The sequence below is a fragment of the Festucalex cinctus genome, chromosome 5 (genome assembly GCF_051991245.1).
Source record: "Festucalex cinctus isolate MCC-2025b chromosome 5, RoL_Fcin_1.0, whole genome shotgun sequence".
NCBI classification, from domain to species: domain Eukaryota; kingdom Metazoa; phylum Chordata; class Actinopteri; order Syngnathiformes; family Syngnathidae; genus Festucalex; species Festucalex cinctus.
In genome coordinates, this window is record NC_135415.1 from 3,985,316 (window position 1) to 4,002,251 (window position 16,936).

Here is a 16,936-nt window from a genome sequence, read left to right on the forward strand (position 1 = left end):
TGGGATTTTTTTTTGGAGCATGTACCGTGGAGTTATTAAGCATATCCATTCACGATATTGCTTTTAATGTCCATAGAGGCTATCAAAAATAAATAAAAATATATATATGTTTGGATAAGTCTGATGCCAGTGAACATTTTGAGTGGTGGAAACTAAAAAAATATTCATAAATGACTTAGTTATCACACTTAGAATGAGTGTACATTTTTTGTACAAAATACCGTATGTGGGGTATTTTTTTTTTCATGCCTCAAGGGCTAGGTGGCGCTGCATATATAACTGAATGTTGTCATAGAGATAACTTCAGGCCTTGACGATAAACATACATGTCAAGTTTGGGATTTTTTGGACCATGTACCGGGGAGTTATCAAGCATATCCTTTTTCATTGTGAAACACAAATTTTGATGCCCCGCCCTCATCATATATTATTTCGAAAAGTCAAAATTTTTCCCCCTGTCGTTGGCTCAGGTCTTGTCATGGTCCAGGCCAAGTCTTAACTCAGTCGGATGAAACGTGTAGGAGAAGTGGGCAAAAGTCTGCCCCCTGTGAATGTGCAAAAATCGTCAAAAATGGGACATTCAAAAATTCGTAGCTCACTTCCTGTTCATTTTAGCATATGGGTACAAGAGACGTTTTTGTAGGTCTTGGGCTCCCTCATACACCTAAAAATATTCGGCGTTTTTGCTTAAACGTACAACCGGGGCTGCTTCGTTAAAAATTTCGAGGGGGCGCTATTGAGTCATTTTTGTAAAAATAGCACAATCAACAATAAAATATTGCTCATTTTACCAGGCCAGATGTGTGTGCCAAGTTTCAGGAGTTTCTGTGCATGTTTAGACCCTCAAAACTGGCGTTGTTTTCTTGGCGAACAGCGCTTAGCCACGCCTACAGCAATTCGCGAAAACTCACAAACTTCGTGTTGTGACATCATGAAGGCCGAAACCCTCCTCTGAGCAAATATGAGGTAGGTCCAGTTAACGTGTTTGGAGAAAAACGTAGAAGAAAATTCGTAAGAAAAAAAATTGCCACTAGGTGGCGCTATCAGTTAGATGAAATGTAAGTTAGTAGATGTCTTTAGAGCTGGACTCTCATCAAATGTGTGAAATTTTGAGAAGATAGGATCATCTCGGTCAAGTTAATGCAGCTTTTATTTTCACGAAAAATCTTCAGATTTTGCGTCACCGTAGCGGCCACGCCCTTTGATGAAAAGTTACAATATTCGGTGTGGGGCATGATCAACATCTTAAGGCTTTTCTGACCAATTTTCAAATGGATCCCTTCAACAAGCTCAGCACAGTAGCTAAAAACGTAAAGTATGACATTTATTGTAACCACTAGGTGGCGCTATATGTATAACTGAATTTTATCATATAGATGTTTTCAGGCTGTGACTATTACGTTGCCTGAGAAGTTTGAGATTTTTTGGAGCTTCAACATGGGAGTTATTAAGCATTTGCTCTTTCTGGACAAATGAAATTTTAAAGGCAATATTTGATGCTCCGCCCCCGTCGTATAGTATTTCGAAAAGGCAAGATGTTTTGCCCAGCTGTTCTCTTAGGTCTTGAGATGATAAATGCCAAGTTTGAAGTCAATTGGATGAAAAATGTTTGCAAAGGGGGAAAAAGCATGACCACAGTGAATGTGCCAAAATAGGCCAAAATTGGACATTAAAAAATTCATAGCTCACTTCCTGTACATTTTAGCTACATGGTCCCAATAGACTTTTTTGTGCGTCTCGGGGTGCTACACGTGCCTGCCAATTTTCGTTGCTCTAGCTCAAACGTGTCGGGCTTGGTTTTTATTTTTCTACGCTAGGGGGCGCTATAGAGCCGCGTTGTTATAACGACTTCATAATATCAAATTTTTCGCCGGACCTGAGGAGTGTGCAAAGTTTGGTGAGTTTTCGTGAATATTTAGGTACCCAAAATCGCGATTGTTTGCGGAGAATAAAGAAGAAGAAGAAGAAGAAGAAGAATTTTTACAAAAACAATAGGGACCTCGCAGCGGTCGCTGCTCGGGCCCTAATAATAATAATAATAATAATTTTTACAAAAACAATAGGGACCTCGCAGCGGTCGCTGCTCGGGCCCTAACTAGAGCTGCGAGCAGCTATAAAGGGCCCTCGCAGCCCGGGCCACGTTGGAGTCCTTGCACGTTGGGGTACTGGCATATTGGAAGCAAAATTTCTTTGAAAATGGCATAATAAACGTTTACATGTAGAATATTTTTTTTGCCAGTGTGTATCAAGCTCAACGGGTTTGGGGGATTGTTAAGACCTGCAAAAATCTGCGTCCTTTTTTATTTTTAGGCAATGAGTTGCCCTGATTGGTATTTTTTGTAAAAGTGTATATATACATCATCGCTCGTTGTACTCATTGCACAATGTTACTTTTATTGTCCAAAGGGGCAATCAAAAATGAATAAAACAAAATGGAAACGTACATACGTTTGGATCGATGTGAAGCCAGTGAACAATTTGAGTGGTGGAAACTAAAAGAATATTCATAAATGACTTAGTCATCACACTTAGAATGAGTTTACATTTTTTGTACAAAATACCGTATGTGGGTTTTTTTTTTTATATAAGCCTCAAGGGCAAGGTGGCGCTGTATTTATAACTGAATGTTGTCATCGAGATACCTTCAGGCCTTGATTATAAGCATACATATCAAGTGTGGGATTTTTTTTGGAGCATGTACCGTGGAGTTATTGAGCATATCCTTCATTCACGATATTGCTTTTAATGTCCACAGAGGCTATCAAAAATAAATAAAAATATATATATATGTTTGGATAAGTCTGATGCCAGTGAACATTTTGAGTGGTGGACACTAAAAGAATATTCATAAATGACTTAGTTATCACACTTAGAATGAGTTTACATTTTTTGTACAAAATACCGTATGTGGGGTATTTTTTTTTTTATGCCTCAAGGGCTAGGTGGCGCTGCATATATAACTGAATGTTGTCATAGAGATAGCTTCAGGCCTTGACGATAAACATACATGTCAAGTTTGGGATTTTTTGGAGCATGTACCGGGGAGTTATTAAGCATATCCTTTTTCAGTGCGAAACACAAATTTTGATGCCCCGCCTTCATCATATAGTATTTCGAAAGGTCAAGATTTTTCCCCCTGTCGTTGGCTCAGGTCTTGACATGGTCCAGGTCAAGTCTTAACTCAGTCAGATGAAACGTGTAGGAGAAGTGGGCAAAAGTCTGCCCCCTGTGAATGTGCAAAAATAGTCAAAAATGGGACATTCAAAAATTCGTAGCCAACTTCCTGTTCATTTTAGCATATGGGTCCAAGAGACTTTTTTGTAGGTCTTGGGCTCCCTCATACACCTAAAAATATTCGTCGTTCTTGCTTAAACGTACAACCGGGGCTGCTTCGTTAAAAACTTCTCGGGGGCGCTATTGAGTCATTTTTGTAAAAATAGCACAATCAACAATAAAATATTGCTCATTTTACCAGGCCAGATGTGTGTGCCAAGTTTCGTGTGTTTCTGTGCCAGTTTAGGCCCTCAAAATTGGCGTTGTTTTCTTGGCGAACAGCGCTTAGCCACGCCCACAGCGACTCGCGAAAACTCACAAACTTCGTGTTGTGACAGCATGAAGGCCGACACCCTCATCTGAGCAAATATGAGGTAGGTCCAGTTAACATGGTTGGAGAAAAACATTGAAGAAAAATCGTAAGAAAAAAAATTGCCAGTAGGTGGCGCTATCAGTAAGATGAAATATAAGTTTGTAGATGTCTTTAGGGCTGGACTCTCATCAATTGTGTAAAATTTTGAGAAGATAGCATCATCTCGGTCAAGTTAATGCAGCTTTTGTTGTCACGAGAAATCTTCAGACTTTGCGGCACCGTAGCGGCCACGCCCTTTGGCGAAAAGTTACAATATTCGGTGTGGGGCATGATCAACATCTTAAGGCTTTTCTGACCAATTTTCAACTGGATCCCTTCAACGAGCTCAGCACAGTAGCTAAAAACGTAAAGTATGACAATTATTTATACCACTAGGTGGCGCTACATGGATAACTGAATTTTATCATATAGATGTTTTCAGGCCGTGACTATTAAGTTGCCTGATAAGTTTGAGATTTTTTGGAGCTTGAACATGGGAGTTATTAAGCATTTGCTCTTTCTGGACAAATGAAATTTTAAAGGCAATATTTGATGCCCCGCCCCCGTCATATAGTATTTCGAAAAGGCAAGATTTTTTCCCCAGTTGTTCTCTCAGGTCTTGAGATGATAAATGCCAAGTTTGAAGTCAATTGGATGAAAAATGTTTGCAAAGGGGTCAAAAGCATGACCACAGTGAATGTGCCAAAATAGGCCAAAATTGGACATAAAAAAATTCATAGCTCATTTCCTGTACATTTTAGCTACATGGTCCCAATAGACTTTTTTGTGCGTCTCGGGGTGCTACACGTGCCTGCCAATTTTTGTTGCTCTAGCTCAAACGTGCCGGGCTTGGTTTTTATTTTTCTACGCTAGGGGGCGCTATCGAGTCGCATTGTTATGACGACTTAATAATATCAAATTTTTCGCCGGGCCTGAGGAGTGTGCAAAGTTCGGTGAGTTTTCGTGAATGTTTAGGTACCCAAAATCGCGATCGTTTGCGGAGAATAAAGAAGAAGAAGAAGAAGAATAATAATAACTAGAGCTGCGAGCAGCTATAAAGGGCCCTCGCAGCCCGGGCCACGTTGGGGTCCTTGCACGTTGGGGTACTTGCACGTTGGGGTACTGGCACATTGGGGTACTGGCATATTGGAAGCAAAATTTCTTTGAAAATGGCATAATAAACGTTTACATGTAGAATATTTTTTTGCCAGTGTGTGTGTCAAGCTCAACGGGTTTTGGTGATTGTTAAGACCTGCAAAAATCAGCGTCCTTTTTTATTTTTAGGCAATGAGTTGCCCTGATTGGTATTTTTTTGTAAAAGTGTATATACACATCATCGCTCGTTGTACTCATTGCACAATGTTACTTTTATTGTCCAAAGGGGCAATCAAAAATGAATAAAACAAAATGGAAACGTACATACGTTTGGATCGGTGTGAAGCCAGTGAACAATTTGAGTGGTGGAAACTAAAAGAATATTCATAAATGACTTAGTTATCACACTTAGAATGAGTGTACATTTTTTGTACAAAATACCGTATGTGTTTTTTTTTTTTATATAAGCCTCAAGGGCTAGGTGGCGCTGTATTTATAACTGAATGTTGTCATAGAGATACCTTCAGGCCTTGATTATAAGCATACATGTCAAGTGTGGGATTTTTTTTGGAGCTTGTACCGTGGAGTTATTAAGCATATCCTTCATTCACGATATTGCTTTTAATGTCCACAGAGGCTATCAAAAATAAATAAAAATATATATATGTTTGGATAAGTCTGATGCCAGTGAACATTTTGAGTGGTGGAAACTAAAAGAATATTCATAAATGACTGAGTTATCACACTTAGAATGAGTTTACATTTTTTGTACAAAATACCGTATGTGGGGTATTTTTTTTTTTATGCCTCAAGGGGTAGGTGGCGCTGCATATATAACTGAATGTTGTCATAGAGATAATTTTCAGGCCTTGATTATAAGCATACATGTCACGTTTGGGATTTTTTGGAGCATGTACCGGGGAGTTATCAAGCATATCCTTTTTCATTGCGAAACACAAATCTTGATGCCACGCCCTCATCATATAGTATTTCGAAAAGTCAAGATTTTCCCCCCTGTCGTTGGCTCAGGTCTTGACATTGTCCAGGTCAAGTCTTAACTCAGTCGGATGAAACGTGGAGAAGAAGTGGGCAAAAGTATGCCCCCTGTAAATGTGCAAAAATCATCAAAAATGGGACATTCAAAAATTCGTAGCTCACTTCCTGTTCATTTTAGCATATGGGTCCAAGAGACTTTTATGTAGGTCTTGGGCTCCCTCATACACCTAAAATTTTTCGTAGATCTTGCTTAAACGTACAACCGGGGCTGCTTCGTTAAAATTTTCTAGGGGGCGCTATTGAGTCATTTTTGTAAAAATAGCACAATCAACATTAAAATATTGCTCATTTTACCAGGCCAGATGTGTGTGCCAAGTTTCATGAGTTTCTGTGCATGTTTAGACCCTCAAAACCGGCGTTGTTTTCTTGGCGAACAGCGCTTAGCCACGCCCACAGCAATTCACGAAAACTCACAAACTTCGTGTTGTGACATCATGAAGGCCGAAACCCTCATCTGAGCAAATCTGAGGTAGGTCCAGTTAACGTGTTTGGACAAAAACGTAGAAGAAAATTTGTAAGAAAAAAAAAATGCCACTAGGTGGCGCTATCAGTAAGATGAAATATAAGTTCGTAGATGTCTTTAGGGCTGGACTCTCATCAAATGTGTGAAATTTTGAGAAGATAGGATCATCTCGGTCAAGTTAATGCAGCTTTTATTGTCACGAAAAATCTTCAGACTTTGCGTCACCGTAGCGGCCACGCCCTTTGGCGAAAAGTTACAATATTCGGTGTGGGGCATGATCAACATCTTAAGGCTTTTCTGACCAATTTTCAACTGGATCCCTTCAACGAGCTCAGCACAGTAGCTAAAAACGTAAAGTATGACATTTATTGTTACCACTAGGTGGCGCTATATGTATAACTGAATTTTATCATATAGATGTTTTCAGGTCGTGACTATTACGTTTTCTGAGAAGTTTGAGATTTTTCTGAGCTTGAACATGGGAGTTATTAAGCATTTGCTCTTTCTGGACAAATGAAATTTTCAAGGCAATATTTGATGCCCCGCCCCCGTCATATAGTATTTCGAAAAGTCAAGGTTTTTTGCCCAGTTGTTGTCTCAGGTCTTGAGATGATAAATGCCAATTTTGAAGTCAACTGGATGAAAAATGTTTGCAAAGGGGGAAAAAGCATGACCACAGTGAATGTGCCAAAATAGGCCAAAATTGGACATTAAAAAATTCATAGCTCATTTCCTGTACATTTTAGCTACATGGTCCCAATAGACTTTTTTGTGCGTCTCGGGGTGCTACACGTGCCTGCCAATTTTCGTTGCTCTAGCTCAAACGTGCCGGGCTTGGTTATTATTTTTCTACGCTAGGGGGCGCTATAGAGTCGCGTTGTTATGACGCCTTCATAATATCAAATTTTTCGCCGGGCCCGAAGAGTGCGCAAAGTTCGGTGAGTTTTCGTGAATGTTTAGGTACCCAAAATCGCGATCGTTTGCGGAGAATAAAGAAGAAGAATAATAATAACTAGAGCTGCGAGCAGCTATAAAGGGCCCTCGCAGCCCGGGCCACGTTGGAGTCCTTGCACGTTGGGGTACTTGCACATTAGGGTACTGGCACGTTGGGGTACTGGCATATTGGAAGCAAAATTTCTTTGAAAATGGCATAATAAACGTTTACATGTAGAATATTTTTTTTGCCAGTGTGTGTCAAGCTCAACGGGTTTTGGTGATTGTTAAGACCTGCAAAAATCAGCGTCCTTTTTTATTTTTAGGCAATGAGTTGCCCTGATTGGTATTTTTTGTAAAAGTGTATATATACATCATCGCTCGTTGTACTCATTGCACAATGTTACTTTTATTGTCCAAAGGGGCAATCAAAAATGAATAAAACAAAATGGAAACGTACATACGTTTGGATCGGTGTGAAGCCAGTGAACAATTTGAGTGGTGGAAACTAAAAGAATATTCAGAAATGACTTAGTCATCACACTTAGAATGAGTTTAAATTTTTTTGTACAAAATACCGTATGTGTTTTTTTTTTTTTATATAAGCCTCAAGGGCTAGGTGGCGCTGTATTTATAACTGAATGTTGTCATCGAGATACCTTCAGGCCTTGATTATAAGCATACATGTCAAGTGTGGGATTTTTTTTGGAGCATGTACCGTGGAGTTATTAAGCATATCCTTCATTCACGATATTGCTTTTAATGTCCATAGAGGCTATCAAAAATAAATAAAAATATATATATGTTTGGATAAGTCTGATGCCAGTGAACATTTTGAGTGGTGGAAACTAAAAGAATATTCATAAATGACTTAGTTATCACACTTAGAATGAGTTTACATTTTTTGTACAAAATACCGTATGTGGGGTATTTTTTTTTTTATGCCTCAAGGGCTAGGTGGCGCTGCATATATAACTGAATGTTGTCATAGAGATAGCTTCAGGCCTTGACGATAAACATACATGTCAAGTTTGGGATTTTTTGGAGCATGTACCGGGGAGTTATTAAGCATATCCTTTTTCAGTGCGAAACACAAATTTTGATGCCCCGCCTTCATCATATAGTATTTCGAAAGGTCAAGATTTTTCCCCCTGTCGTTGGCTCAGGTCTTGACATGGTCCAGGTCAAGTCTTAACTCAGTCAGATGAAACGTGTAGGAGAAGTGGGCAAAAGTCTGCCCCCTGTGAATGTGCAAAAATTGTCAAAAATGGGACATTCAAAAATTCGTAGCTCACTTCCTGTTCATTTTAGCATATGGGTCCAAGAGACTTTTTTGTAGGTCTTGGGCTCCCTCATACACCTAAAAATATTCGTCGTTCTTGCTTAAACGTACAACCGGGGCTGCTTCGTTAAAAGCTTCTAGGGGGCGCTATTGAGTCATTTTTGTAAAAATAGCACAATCAACAATAAAATATTGCTCATTTTACCAGGCCAGATGTGTGTGCCAAGTTTCATGAGTTTCTGTGCATGTTTAGACCCTCAAAACTGGCGTTGTTTTCTTGGCGAACAGCGCTTAGCCACACCCACAGCAATTCGCGAAAACTCACAAACTTCGTGTTGTGACATCATGAAGGCCGAAACCCTCATCTGAGCAAATATGAGGTAGGTCCAGTTAACGTGTTTGGAGAAAAACGTAGAAGAAAATTCGTAAGAAAAAAAATTGCCACTAGGTGGCGCTATCAGTTAGATGAAATATAAGTCAGTAGATGTCTTTAGGGCTGGACTCTCATCAAATGTGTGAAATTTTGAGAAGATAGGATCATCTCGGTCAAGTTAATGCAGCTTTTATTTTCACGAAAAATCTTCAGACTTTGCGTCACCGTAGCGGCCACGCCCTTTGGCGAAAAGTTACAATATTCGGTGTGGGGCATGATCAACATCTTAAGGCTTTTCTGACCAATTTTCAAATGGATCCCTTCAACAAGCTCAGCACAGTAGCTAAAAACGTAAAGTATGACATTTATTGTAACCACGAGGTGGCGCTATATGTATAACTGAATTTTATCATATGGATGTTTTCAGGCCGTGACTATTACGTTGCCTGAGAAGTTTGAGATTTTTTGGAGCTTGAACATGGGAGTTATTAAGCATTTGCTCTTTCTGGACAAATGAAATTTTAAAGGCAATATTTGATGCCCCGCCCCCGTCATATAGTATTTCAAAAAGGCAAGATGTTTTGCCCAGTTGTTCTCTCAGGTCTTGAGATGATAAATGCCAAGTTTGAAGTCAATTGGATGAAAAATGTTTGCAAAGGGGGAAAAAGCATGACCACAGTGAATGTGCCAAAATAGGCCAAAATTAGACATAAAAAAATTCATAGCTCACTTCCTGTACATTTTAGCTACATGGTCCCAATAGACTTTTTTGTGCGTCTCGGGGTGCTACACGTGCCTGCCAATTTTTGTTGCTCTAGCTCAAACGTGCCGGGCTTGGTTTTTATTTTTCTACGCTAGGGGGCGCTATCGAGTCGCATTGTTATGACGACTTAATAATATCAAATTTTTCGCCGGGCCTGAGGAGTGTGCAAAGTTCGGTGAGTTTTCGTGAATGTTTAGGTACCCAAAATCGCGATCGTTTGCGGAGAATAAAAAAGAAGAATAATAATAATAATAATAATAATAATTTTTACAAAAACAATAGGGACCTCGCAGCGGTCGCTGCTCGGGCCCTAATAATAATTCAAACGAAAAACAATAGGGACCTCGCAGCGGTCGCTGCTCGGGCCCTAACTAGAGCTGCGAGCAGCTATAAAGGGCCCTCGCAGCCCGGGCCACGTTGGGGTCCTTGCACGTTGGGCTACTGGCATATTGGAAGCAAAATTTCTTTGAAAATGGCATAATAAACGTTTACATGTAGAATATTTTTTTTTGCCAGTGTGTGTCAAGCTCAACGGGTTTTGGTGGTTGTTAAGACCTGCAAAAATCAGCGTCCTTTTTTATTTTTAGGCAATGAGTTGCCCTGATTGGTATTTTTTGTAAAAGTGTATATACACATCATCGCTCGTTGTACTCATTGCACAATGTTACTTTTATTGTCCAAAGGGGCAATCAAAAATGAATAAAACAAAATGGAAACGTACATACGTTTGGATCGGTGTGAAGCCAGTGAACAATTTGAGTGGTGGAAACTAAAAGAATATTCATAAATGACTTAGTTATCACACTTAGAATGATTGTACATTTTTTGTACAAAACACCGTATGTGGGTTTATATATATATATATATATATATATATATATATATATATATAGGCGGCACGGTAGTCGAGTGGTTAGCACGTCCGCTTCCCAGTTCTGAGGTCTCCGGTTCGAGTCCAGGCTCGGACCTTCCTGGGTGGAGTTTGCATGTTCTCCCCGTGCCCGCGTGGGTCTTCTCCGGGTACTCCGGTCTCCTCCCACATTCCAAATACATGCATGGCAGGTTAATTGGGCGCTCCGAATTGTCCCTAGGTGTGCGTGTGAGTGTGGATGGTTGTTCGTCTCTGTGTGCCCTGCGATTGGTTGGCAACCAGTCCGGGGTGTCCCCCGCCTACTGCCCAGAGCCAGCTGAGATAGGCGCCAGCAGCCCCCGCGACCCTTGTGAGGAATAAGCGGTCAAGAAAATGGATGGATGGATGGATATATATATATATATATATATATATATATATATATATATATATATATATATATATATATATATATATATATATATATATATAAATGCCTCAAGGGCTAGGTGGCGCTGTATTTATAACTGAATGTTGTCATAGAGATACCTTCAGGCCTTGATTATAAGCATACATGTCAAGTGTGGGATTTTTTTTGGAGCATGTACCGTGGAGTTATTAAGCATATCCTTCATTCACGATATTGCTTTTAATGTCCATAAAGGCTATCAAAAATAAATAAAAATATATATATGTTTGGATAAGTCTGATGCCAATGAACATTTTGAGTGGTGGAAACTAAAAGAATATTCATAAATGACTTAGTTATCACACTTAGAATGAGTTTACATTTTTTGTACAAAATATCGTATGTGGGGTATTTTTTTTTTATGCCTCAAGGGCTAGGTGGCGCTGCATATATAACTGAATGTTGTCATAGAGATAACTTCAGGCCTTGACGATAAACATACATGTCAAGTTTGGGATTTTTTGGAGCATGTACCGGGGAGTTATCAAGCATATCCTTTTTCATTGCGAAACACAAATTTTGATGCCCCGCCCTCATCATATAGTATTTTGAAAAGTCAAAATTTTTCCCCCTGTCGTTGGCTCAGGTCTTGACATGGTCCAGGCCAAGTCTTAACTCAGTCGGATGAAACGTGTAGGAGAAGTGGGCAAAAGTCTGCCCCCTGTGAATGTGCAAAAATCGTCAAAAATGGGACATTCAAAAATTCGTAGCTCACTTCCTGTTCATTTTAGCATATGGGTACAAGAGACTTTTTTGTAGGTCTTGGGCTCCCTCATACACCTAAAAATATTCGTCGTTCTTGCTTAAACGTACAACTGGGGCTGTTTCGTTAAAGATTTCTAGGGGGCGCTATTGAGTCATTTTTGTAAAAATAGCACAATCGGCGATAAAAAATTGCTCATTTTGCCAGGCCAGCTGTGTGTGCCAAGTTTCGTGTGTTTCTGTGCCAGTTTAGGCCCTCAAAATTGGCGTTGTTTTCTTGGCGAACAGCGCTTAGCCACGCCCACAGCGACTCGCGAAAACTCACAAACTTCGTGTTGTGACATCATGAAGGCCGAAACCCTCATCTGAGCAAATATGAGGTAGGTCCAGTTAACGTGTTTGGAGAAAAACGTAGAAGAAAATTCGTAAGAAAAAAAATTGCCACTAGGTGGCGCTATCAGTTAGATGAAATGTAAGTTAGTAGATGTCTTTAGAGCTGGACTCTCATCAATTGTGTACAATTTTGAGAAGATAGCATCATCTCGGTCAAGTTAATGCAGCTTTTGTTGTCACGAGAAATCTTCAGACTTTGCGGCACCGTAGCGGCCACGCCCTTTGGCGAAAAGTTACAATATTCGGTGTGGGGTATGATCAACATCTTAAGGCTTTTCTGACCAATTTTCAACTGGATCCCTTCAACGAGCTCAGCACAGTAGCTAAAAACGTAAAGTCTGACAATTATTGTTACCACTAGGTGGCGCTACATGGATAACTGAATTTTATCATATAGATGTTTTCAGGCCGTGACTATTAAGTTGCCTGATAAGTTTGAGATTTTTTGGAGCTTGAACATGGGAGTTATTAAGCATTTGCTCTTTCTGGACAAATGAAATTTTAAAGGCAATATTTGATGCCCCGCCCCCGTCATATAGTATTTCGAAAAGGCAAGATTTTTTCCCCAGTTGTTCTCTCAGGTCTTGAGATGATAAATGCCAAGTTTGAAGTCAATTGGATGAAAAATGTTTGCAAAGGGGGAAAAAGCATGACCACAGTGAATGTGCCAAAATAGGCCAAAATTGGACATTAAAAAATTCATAGCTCACTTCCTGTACATTTTAGCTACATGGTCCCAATAGACTTTTTTGTGCGTCTCGGGGTGCTACACGTGCCTGCCAATTTTCGTTGCTCTAGCTCAAACATGCCGGGCTTGGTTTTTATTTTTCTATGCTAGGGGGCGCTATAGAGTCGCGTTGTTATGACGACTTCATAATATCAAATTTTTCGCCGGGCCTGAGGAGTGTGCAAAGTTTGGTGAGTTTTCGTAAATGTTTAGGTACCCAAAATCGTGATCGTTTACGGAGAAAAAGAATAATAATAATAACTAGAGCTGCGAGCAGCTATAAAGGGCCCTCGCAACCCGGGCCACGTTGGGGTATATGCAAGTCGGGGGACTTGCACGTTGGGGTACTGTTAAATAGACAAGGACCATGGAAAATAGAAATGCATTTGCCGTGCCTTGTGTGTAAAAAGGTGCAGTAAAAGGCCAAAAATGATGCACAATTCCCAAAATAAATTCAAAAGTGTGGACTTTCTGATGTGTGTGCAAAGTTTCATGAAAAGTCGCTCGTTTGATATTCAAAACCAGCATCTGTTCATTTGAAAACATTGCATGGCACAGAGATGGTGTGTGATCAAATAAAGCTTTTTGATGACTCTTAATGTGGTGTCGCTGTGCAACACATATGTATTCATGACATAGTGAAGTATTGTGACAGTTTTGTAGGGTCCAGCAAACAGTAAATGTGTGACAGTTATTCAAGAAAAAATGTAGCTTTGAAGCAGGCTAACCAATGACATCATCTAAAGGGGAAAAAAGCACATGAGCAAGCATAGGTATAAGTAGAGGAGAAAAAGATGAAAGAAGTGCGAGAGATGGAACAGGAGAGGAATGCAGCTGTTTATGTATAGCTGTTGTAACAGGACAGATTAAATAACACTTTAACCTGGGGTTAACAGCGCCCTAGGACAGATAAACTCTTTAGTGTAAAAGTTTTCTGGGACAGATGAATCCCTTGGGGTCAAAGAGTTTGGGTTAGCACATAGTCTGTTTTAGGATAATGTAACCTCCATGGATGAATTATTCCTAGGACGCTTTGACCTGCGGGCTAAAACTTCAGGGGGGTTAACCTGTCCTGTTATATTGTGATCATCGTCTTCGTGCATGTCCTCAGTGGCTTCTTCTGTCTGTGTGGCAGCATTTGATACATCTGTAGAACAAAAAAGAATGAAGAATCATGTTAGATCTGTGAAGTTTGGTTGTCTTAGGTGTAGTTTACAGTACAGTCGTGTGCATATTTTTAGCATGGTAGTGTCTTAATACAAATGCATATTATGTAATGCACTGTATATGGATATTACAGACGTAATATTTGACGGTGATCTTATATTCATAGTTTTTGCCCGTTAATAAATAATATAGCTAGTAAGTAATAAGACACGCAAAAATGGTATAGTTGAATCCTCTGGGTCAAAAAGCAATGTTTTAGGATTGTGTGATGAAATGATGAATAAAAGTAAGGATACGACAGGTACATAAATGGTTATGTAAGTGTAAAATTTGGCATGGTGTGTCCAGATACATGCAGGATAAGTATAAAATATTATGGTGTGTGATTGATTTTTTCTTAGTAAAAATTAGTATTGTAATGGTCAAGTCACAGTATGTCCAAAATTTTTTTTTTTTTAAATCTATGGTATAGAAACATCATAATCAGGGGCAAAGACATAAGCATAATAATAGTAATTAATAATGATAGAATTTAAATACAATCTTTTCCATGAATATGTCAGTTATTTTGAGAAGATACAGAAAAAAAAGAACTTTGAAGTGTCTATCAGTGGATGAAAGAGGGCAAGATCACAGCATAGCTACATGATATCAGTCACATTTGAAAGTAATCAAGTGTAGTATGTATTCACATTATATACATTGAGAAATTGCGGCTCAATAATCAGTCAGTGTTTTAGTTAACAGTCCAATGTTACCTTCAAGATATTCCTAACAGAAAAAAAGGAACGTGCATTAACAAAAAAATGTAAAAATGTCCATTGTCAAACATGTCATTCATTATACACAATGTGTAGGATGGGGATGCTTGCTGTGTTAGTGTTTGTGTGTCTTCCATGTCATATAGCTTACCATCACGGACAAATGCATCACATGCATCCTTTATATCCAATGCAGTCTGGAGTTCTTTCACAAGCTTGGTTTTGAAGTCTATCTGTTTTTCAAGTGCTCGATTGACTCGAGTCACATGGACTAGTTGGTTCATTTGGGAATGAAGATCAAGGCTGCGCTGGTATAAGTCGTTGCGACTGGAAGCATGATCAATGCATGCATACTGTAATGACAAAGCATTCAATGAAAATCAGTCATGTTAGATTCCATGATTCTAAATAGCAGAGGTAACGTGTTGGTGCAAAACGTTGTGGTCGTGTTGCATGTTACTCAATGGCTGTGTGTGTCAAAACGAGTTTATTTGAAAGAATATACAAATATATACACACGGACATATATATTTATACAGTATAACAGTACCGCATGTATTGGTTTTAAGGAAAGAGTTGAAAAGCAGTGTTCAGAAAAAAGCATAAGACGCACAAAGTACCATTTCACTACATGTAATAAGTTGTCAAGTAGACATGTGAATTAAGTGGTTAAGATAGTGGCTACTGTGCAAGTAAGCTTCAATTGTCTCTAAAAGGTTAGCATATGTGTTCTACATGATATCAATGGCTAGACGTGCTCGTGGAGAAACATTACAAACAGAAAAACACACTAAAGGTGCCTTTAACAAACCTGTTAATAAATGAGAACTTAATACATATATGTATGGCATACTGTATATGATTGAGAAAGTTGTCCTGTTTAGTTTATGTATTGTATACTTACGGAAAAAAGTTGGCAATCTTTGCGTATGGAGATGATTAGAGGGTCTTTATCAAAAGAGAATTTGCTTGGTGATTTGTTCATGTTCTGTAGAAAAGCAAAGGAGTAGAAATAAATACAGTATCATACTTCATAAACATACAAGAAATTTGTAGCTGTATTAACCATTGTTGGTATTTGAAGTGATAATTTAGGAATAGAAGTGTAGTGATTGCAGAATTTATAGAGTGCTTACCTTGTATGACTTTGTAGATGGAAATGTCTTTTGTTGAAAGAGCTCTTTGTTGTCTACTATATATGCAAGGACAAGCATAAGTAGGTGTGGTTATGAAGTACTTGACCATTGAAATAAAGCAGTGGTATCAAATGTATGGACCGTGGTTTGGCTCAGGCCTGCAAAGGGGTTTAATGTGGCACAAGAGATAATCTTGTAAGGTACAAAAAATAATAATAATATAATAGGTATGCCTCTGAGTTTTCACAAATCTAGGTCAAGTCAAGTCATCTTTAGTTATTTCGCGCTTGAATCATCCAATCGGAAATGCTCCATAAAAAATGTATAGAGGGTGCGATTTATTGCAAATTGCACAAGAAATCTCTAAAAATTCATGTTAATGACAAGTCTGATGTGTGTGCAAAGTTTCACGAGTTTTCACACATGTATAGATAAAAAAAAACAAAGCAGCACTTTACTTGGCAACCAATGCATCGCTATAGCAGCAGCGTGCGACAAAATAAAAAACTTTCGATAAATTTGCATCTTAAACATCTTAAGATGAAACACACCAAGTTTGAACACGGTCGGATGAATTTTGTAGGAGGAGTTAAAATATGACCCCTAAAAAAGGCCACAAAAAAAGGCTACAAATCCCATCATAAATCAAAATGGCGGACTTCCTGTTTGGTTTAGCACATGGTTCCAAGAGACTTTTTTGTACATCGTGGGCTCTTATGTATGCCTCTAAATTATCATAGCGCTAGGTGAAACGTACAACCGGGAATGCTTCGTTAAAGAGGAGTTTTTTAGCTCAAAATGTGATGCCCGGCCCCTACGGGACTTCCTGTTGGGTTTAGCACATGGCACCAAGAGACTTTTTTGTACATCGTGGGCTGTTACATTTGTCTCCAAATTTTCGTAGCTCTAGCTGCTTCGTACAACTGGGAATGCTTCATTAAGAAGGATTTTAAGATGAATCACACCAAGTTTGGAGATGATCGGATAAACTCTGTAGGAGGAGTTCGTTAAAATAAGACCCCTATGAAATGGCCCAAAAAATGGCAACACGTTCCAAAGTAAATCAAAATGGCGGACTTCCTGTTCGGTTTAGCATATGGTTCAAAAAGAGTTTTTTGTACCTTGAGGGCTGTTACATATG

At 39.1% G+C, this 16,936-nt stretch overlaps 1 protein-coding gene and 1 long non-coding RNA gene across 15 annotated transcripts in view; one reads left to right on the top strand and one right to left on the bottom strand.

Moving 5' to 3' along the window:
* pdzd2 (PDZ domain containing 2) overlaps positions 1-16,936 on the top strand; it is a 337,302-nt gene that overhangs the window by 232,617 nt on the left and 87,749 nt on the right. The window lies entirely within an intron of this gene.
* On the bottom strand, positions 13,198-15,685 carry LOC144019447 (uncharacterized). Its single transcript, XR_013283675.1, has 3 exons — positions 15,564-15,685; positions 14,811-15,012; positions 13,198-13,878 (listed from the first exon to the last, which is right to left on the bottom strand). It is a non-coding gene; the product is annotated as an uncharacterized LOC144019447 (long non-coding RNA).